Here is a 5844-nt window from a genome sequence, read left to right on the forward strand (position 1 = left end):
GTAACGCATGCGCTCTCTCAAAATAGTGTACGTGTGACTCGCTTTCTCGCTCTTACCTATTGTGTTTTCGACATTCCTTCTCGCTCGATGTTATTTACATTTTTAAGTTACTTCATCAGTTATGTTTGCGTTATCGCTAACCAAAACATATGCAACAACAACAACACGGGTAACTGACCTATCGGTTACCCGTATCGGTTACCTTCTGTCAAATCGCTTTTTCCATGAATGAAACGCGTCCTTTATGTTCAGATAATATTTAATTATAAATAATTCATATATACAATGTTTTTTTACAATTTAAATTATTCCCTTATTACTCTAGTGAACTTTACATATGTGTATATTGATATGTACAAGCTAATTAAGTACAATAACGTTTACTAATAGCTGTGCCCTTTCTGAAACTTTCGAAGCTCAGTGATGATGCCCAATTTTCCTGCGCTGGTGGTGTTGTTCAACATCAGTTTGCAGAGCCATATGAGTTTTGTAGGGATAATACCGGAAGCCCCAATTCGTGCTATCAAATTCGATTTACAGGTGAAATTGATCCTTTGTTCTTGACCCTTTCCCATAGTATGCTTGTTAGCGCCTTATCTGAGGTACTAAAAAGGCGGGGGGATAGTTGTCGCAGATTTCTTATAATTTGAGCAAATTTATGTTCTTCCTTCAGCTACAGCTGGAATATTTGGAATATTGCTATGCGCACATCGTCAAAATCAAATTTCCTAGAATGAGAAAGAAACTAATATGAGTAAGGATAGATTAAAGTTTTTAATATATTTAACCCAAAAATTGTTCTATAAATAGGGCTCCACAATTAGCTCTTTTCTGAGAGGCCAAAGGCACAAGGGACTCAAGGAGATTTCAGATAACTAGAATCAGGGGTACCCGAAGATACTTCGCTGTTGCATTCATAGAGAACACAACATTATAACAAGGGATAATTGATTGATGTTACGAAGGAAATTAGACGTGCTACAAAAACAAACAAATGCAGATGACTGTTTAATTCAACAACAACAACAACAACAACTGTTTAATTCATTATCCGAAGTTCTTGTATGGACGTGCAGTATGTAAAGTGCAAAGTACTGCTAAAACTGATTTCCCCGAGTAACCCGGGAACGAATTGATGTGACTACGCCTATCCTTCTTTAGCAGCAGGGTCTAGAACCAGTTCCCTGTTGGACAGGAAAATAAACGTTTGGTTATCTCCAAGTTGATCATATGCTATTACAGAATATACTCGTTTGCTGCATCCGACCAGTACATCCAACTTTCCCAGATTTTCTGGGCTCAGCAAGGGTATCCTCCTGAACGGTGCATTTGTCGCACGCTGCTGCCTGGCCGCTCACTCAACAACACAAGACACGACGGAACTTTCCTTGGGACACCCAAGGTCACTAACGCTTCTCATGGCTCCAGCGGGTTAGGGGGCTTAGAGTATACCCGCGGTAGGCATGCCTGCGTAAGAGGCGATTAAAATACCAAATTGGTTCAGGGGGTTGTGTAGCGCAACCCGTTCAATGGGTTGCCAGCGCAATATATAGCTTCTCCAACCCAATTGTGAACCTCACCTACCCGTGGCGAATCCTGTTTCTTTAACAGCCGAGGCTCTGGCGACCCCATGTTCCTTATGGATCTACATTTGAAGGCGCTTAGTTAGCTGACATCGCTTAGTTAAACGGTTGATTCTAAAGTAAAAACCAAAACAAAATATAGGTTAGGTTGAACTGGCGGGTTCATGACGACCTCACATAGACTGAATGAGTCCGTAGTGTTACCAGAAGTTTGTTTTAACGACCAAGCTAATCACCCTATCAACAACCAGGACATGTTATAAAATAACTCCGTCCTCTTGACAAATACCAGAAGCTTCCTAGAACTTAAGCCGCTTGCTTCTTCTAGATCTGACAGCTGTCAGCTGGAGTCTTAGCCTGGCAAGCGCAGGGCACGAGCACAGAACGTAATCGATCGTTTCCTCCTCCAACCCGCACTTCCTACATCTTCTATCACTGACCAAGCCTAATTTAAAGGCATGTGACGCCAGAAGGCAGTGTCCAATAAGAATACCCGTCATGAGTCTACAGTCTACAGTTTAATGATAATGAAAATATAAGAATCAGTGTTTATGAATAACATATTTTAAATAATCTCTTACAACAACGTGATCGGTGACTACATCGCCATGTAGATAGTGTGGTGTTCCACCTTGTATAAACGTAGGTACTGTATGTGCTCAACCGTGCATATGGACATAAGCAGTAACATTATTCACATAAACATAGCTTGGTATTTGTGCAGGCATCAATATAGCATACATTGGTCCAGTTCGGTGTGCACCAGCCACTGGTACAAACACTTTTAAATGCATAGCTTTCATATAGATTGGATGTCCAGCAGTGCTCCGGTTGTGCCAAAATGTAATGGGCTGCTCAGTCTCTTGGTAAGGCTGTATAGGTATGGGCGGGTGCAATGTATTACTAGTCTGCTCAAGATGGTATGGTACATAGATGGCTCGAAGACGCCAGAGGGGATTGGAGCCAGAGTTTTCCGACCCAGAGCCAAAATATCAGTAACTCTAAAAGCACATCCGAGCATTTTCAAGCGGAAGTATTCGCCATAAGTTAGTGCGCTAAGCTGAACCTTCAGCGCTGATACCCCAATGAAACAATTGCCATACTCAGTCAGGCAGTCAGTCCCCAATAAAGGCATTTGCGGCGTTCGAAATAAAGTCAGCACTGGTCCTTCAGTGCGTAGAAAAGCTAAATCAATTAGGAGCACATAACGTAGTACTGTTGCCCTGGGTCCTAGGCCACAGGGGAGTAGAGGGTAATGAGCAGGCGAACTCAGTGTTTAATTTATTGCGTCCCTCCCACAAATTGTCATCCTTGCAGCGGGTCTGCGCCATACTCTCCTCTTCCGTGAAGGTATCGACCCCAATCCGGGTCCTTCTTCTGAACCCGGTCCTGAGAAATGAGTTTGCTGCGTTTGCCGGAAAAGAATCTTTTTAAGACGGTCATATATATAAGGGCCTGAAATATTTCAATGAACTTCCTAATCACATAAAAAGTAGTAACAGCTTCAATACTTTTAAAAAAAAAGTTTATTGGAGCATTGTAAAACCCTTCCAATAAGATCAAGTTTTTCTCTTCTTATTTTTTACATGATATATCCGATACTGGAGCGCGAAGAGGGAATGGTAATATTGGAAGCAGCAAAATACAATGCATCCGGCCCTAAGGAAAAGAAAATTGGTCGCCACCTGTAACTCCAGACAGTTCCAACAACTAATTTCGCTGGAATTCGGTATTTCCAGCTGATATTTACTGTTGCTGATCGGAATCACTCGAATTCCAACAGCATTAATATAAGAATAAAATTATATAATGTGTAACAAAAATAACGAAAATAAGGCCAAACAAAAGTTGGAGCAGGGGGGATTGGAAACTCGTCATTTTCAACCTCCCATTATATGTTGAGCTATGCTAATCGGAATCTTCATGCATTCCGACAGCGTCTTTACTAAACAAAGTTGAGGGGTGATTGGATACACGTTATTTTCAATTTCCAACATCCAAAGACATGTTTAGCTGTATTGATCGGAGACTAATACATTCCGACAGCTTAAAATACACATATAATTGAAAAATATAAGTTGCGAACTTTGTTGCCTTAAGCTGGGAGCACTGGAGGATTAAAAACGCGTCCTTTCCGACCTTCCTTAAATGAGTGGCTCCCAGACTCGTCCCTTTGTCACGCTAGTAAATATGCTGATCGGAAACACATGGCATTCCAACAGCATATTCAATAGAAATAAGTGATTATAACAATGAATTGTACTTAGTAGTTTAAGTTTTAGGCCTAAACAGCCATAATAATAAATAAATTAAGCTAAAAAAATAAATCTTTTGTGGCTCTTGTTGTTCACGGCCTCATTACATTATGAGGAAATACGGCACCTGAGAACACAGCCGTATGAAGCTAAAAAACACAAGCATGTCTTCAGTGAACTCCACAAACAGCCGTCGGACCTCTATGCCGGTGATTCCTGTACTCAAACAACAAAACTAGCAGAGGAGGAACGCACTCTCCCTAGGGAAACGAGAGTAGTCACTCTAGCTCAACTTCGAGCTGGATAACGTAACAGGTTAAACTCTTACCTATCCAGAATCAACCCCGACATACAAAACATCCTAACGAATCCTAACGGCTATTCTTACAAGACACTGTAGACTGAACAGTCACATGCGAAAGCTGGGTATAATATCGAACAACACATACCGATTTTGTGATGGATCAGCAGACGGCGGACCATATCCTTCTAGATTGCGGCGCAATTTCAAGACGTAGGGCTAAGTTTATGGGCTCACCATGGCCAGAGCATTCCCACATTTAATCCCTCAAGCCAAGAACACTGCTGGGGCTCATCAAGGAAGTCGGCTAGGATGGGGTGCTGTGAAGGAGATGTGCAAGTCACTGTGCAATCTCGGGAACTATTGACATGACTACATTAAACCTTCTAGGGATTGAATATTAATAATGACCGCAATGCGAAAGTCTGCTAAAATGTACCATTCTACATGGAATGCTCGATATATAACTTTCCACGTTTTGAAACAGTGAGGAAAGGAGCAAAATTTACTAAAATTTTAACTGGCTGTGGGTAGTAAGGTGTTGATGTCCTCTGTTAACGCAATATAATGACAACTGCGACGCAGGGAAAATGACAAAAATCTTGTAAATCTACTGATAATAATTAATTAATTCCTCCCCTTCTATGCAGTTTTATGCATACATACATATGTATTTTTCTCTCCAAGCGCTAATTAAAAAAATTAATTGGTTTTCACATGAACTTCGAACTCTGTCGTATTTGCATTCTTCAGTTGATTATCAACAAAAGCATGACAAATTATTTAATGTGGTAGCCAATTTAATTACCCTTTCTGGTGCGATGATTCCTGGAGAATCGGGCCCTACTAGACGCGATTTTTTTGCCTTAAGAGAGCGTGCTTAATGCCAACCATATCATGTTATGACACACCTTTGGTGATGCAAACAATCAGACATTGCTGCTTCTAATGCTTCTAGAATAGCAGCAGCAGCTCCCGGTGGCGTTACGTAAATAACAGTTACATGCCGATCAGTTGCCTTTTTTGCTCTGGATACCTATTCAATTTTAATTCACATTACATTATCTACTATTGCAATTTTTAATCAATACAAATCAATATAAATTACCGAAGCAAATACTGGCAAACCAAGATGCGTAGTTCCACCCTTTTTTAGGGAAATACATCCAACCAGTTTGGTACCGTATTCCAAAGCATGTTGGTTGTAAAGTACCTTGTATCCTTGGCAAATGACACGTGAATCTGCATGTAATTGTAGATTTCCTCTGATTTTGGCATATTCTGAGCTGCATCGCAATCCGACGGAGATGCTATCTATTAGAATAATATAACATTTTTTTATTATTTAAAAATGCACATACGTATGATTGAAAATCGGAAAGTAAAGGTAGTAGTGCAGTTTACGGTACCCACCCTAAAGTTGGCCCAAGATATTCGAGTGAGGTATCAAAAGACGCATATTAATTAATTATAATCGAGAACAATAATACGAAGGCGGAAAAGAAAAATTTTATCTCTGTCCGGAGATATTTGTAGTTTAATTTGGCGATTTTAATGTGGTTGTTGTGGTTGTACCCACAAAAAAAAATTGTGCATCACCGCCACGGTTATACCACACACCCGGACTTGGCATGGCGTAGCCCAGGGTTATTTTTTATAAGCGCGGCCGAAGGCCGCCAACGCAGAAAGGTGTTCTGCGCAAAAA

General features: G+C 40.7%; 1 long non-coding RNA gene across 1 annotated transcript; it reads right to left on the minus strand.

Annotated features, from left to right (window-relative positions):
- Positions 1 to 268: 268 nt before the first annotated feature.
- Positions 269 to 5506, minus strand: LOC137244185 (uncharacterized). Its single transcript, XR_010950834.1, has 3 exons — positions 5248 to 5506; positions 4948 to 5175; positions 269 to 728 (listed from the first exon to the last, which is right to left on the minus strand). It is a non-coding gene; the product is annotated as an uncharacterized lncRNA (long non-coding RNA).
- Positions 5507 to 5844: the final 338 nt, after the last annotated feature.

This window comes from Eurosta solidaginis, chromosome 3 (genome assembly GCF_040869045.1).
Source record: "Eurosta solidaginis isolate ZX-2024a chromosome 3, ASM4086904v1, whole genome shotgun sequence".
NCBI classification, from domain to species: Eukaryota; Metazoa; Arthropoda; class Insecta; order Diptera; family Tephritidae; genus Eurosta; species Eurosta solidaginis.